Source organism: Austrofundulus limnaeus, unplaced genomic scaffold (genome assembly GCF_001266775.1).
Source record: "Austrofundulus limnaeus strain Quisiro unplaced genomic scaffold, Austrofundulus_limnaeus-1.0 Scaffold0, whole genome shotgun sequence".
NCBI classification, from domain to species: domain Eukaryota; kingdom Metazoa; phylum Chordata; class Actinopteri; order Cyprinodontiformes; family Rivulidae; genus Austrofundulus; species Austrofundulus limnaeus.
The window spans coordinates 407,581-409,332 of NW_013952402.1; positions in this window are offsets into that span (position 1 = coordinate 407,581).

Genomic DNA, 1,752 nt, shown 5'->3' on the forward strand with positions numbered 1-1,752 from the left:
CAGATAGATAGATAGATAGATAGATAGATAGATAGATAGATAGATAGATAGATAGATAGATAGATAGATAGATAGATAGATAGATAGATAGATATTCTGCTGCTCTTCAGTTGTATCACATCAGAATATTTTCAGCTGAAATCTTGCTGCCCTCTAGTCTTCAACTTAGCTCACTACAGTGACAATTAAATACCTAGTATGTCTTCAACTTCATAGCACCTTTAAAATTAATAGTTTTTACCTTAAAGCCCAAAATGAAAGTCCAATATTCCAACAAAAATGTAATTTGAGAATACGTTCTTTACCTCCACTGCATCAAAACCCTTTAATAACTTTAGACCAGTAAATTTATTTTTTTCATATGATTTTAGATTTTCATAAMGTTTTGTCAAAATTATAGTAATAATAATTTTTGTTGCATGATTATTTTGGGGGTAATGGCAGGGTATTTAAAAAAAAAACCTTACATTTACCTTCAGACCCAGAATGGGAAAAAAATTCAGCAAACACCTGAGGAACACACCTCACCGTAATTTTTAAATATTTATTGTTTGTGTGTGTGTGGGGGGGTCACATGCACTCACCAGCTGAGTGTTAACATTATGCATACTGGGTTTTTTGTTTTATTTTGTTTTACCTTTCTTTCTTATGAATTTCTGACTGAACCTGTTTTCCACCTTATAACTGAGAATAACACTCAGGTGGGGAGGAGGACAGCTAAGTTCGCTGTGTGATCTGTGTCTTCTCAGTCCATCTCAGACCCTTAGTGGAAACTCCTAACCACTTCAGAGTCCTCTGGAGCTGTTTTAACTTTTTGGGAGAGTACGAGTGATTCTTAGACTTAAGAATTTTGATAACTTGCTTTTACACGTCTGAAAGTAGGAGAAGGTCAGACTCTACTGTAGGTCACATCTACAGTATCTCTTTGTCTGTCGTAATGAGACAACCAGTTACTACTCACACCTAGGGACATTTTAGAGTTACCACTTAACTTAACAGTCATGTTTATGGTGTGTGGGAGGAAGCCGGAGTACCTGCAGAGAACCCACACATGCACGGAAAGTACACCAACTTATTTTTTTTATTACAGTCTAGCACACAGCTGGTCCATCAGAGCTCTGGGTTTCTCCATCTGATGGCTGCAGTTGTTCTGAAGACCCCCCACCCCCCAATAACATTAGTCAAGTTTCTASAAAGAAAAGTAGCTCCRGGCAAAATGGGATTGAGCTTATATWTACAAATCAGGTCAATGTTTTTCCAATAGTCCCTCCAATTATCAATGTACCCCATGTTGTTTTCAAGGCACCACATGGATAGCCAGCGGTTTAATTCTAACATACGATTAAACATTTCTTCACAGCTGTGGTTGGGGAATGGACCAGAGAAAACTACTGATTCTGACATAGTTTTCGCACCCAGACAAGCAAGGTTAACTTTAAGGATTCGCTCGTCTKGTAACTGAGCATCGGAACTGCTAATGTGAATAATAATCCTTTTGTAATTTATATTAACATTAGCCAGCTGCTGCAGATAAAATTTGATTTCATCGGCTGTGGCCTGTTGCATACATATAATTGTGGCCTCTGGAACCTCTAATCTCACATTATAAATGATGGGGCCACCAGTTAATACAGGTTTGCTCCTCATTGGGTATGTTGTTGAGTGATAGATTACATTTCTCCTGGCTCAGCTTCCGCTTCACCACGACAGACCGGTACAGCGCCCGCATCACTGCAGACGCAGCACCAATCC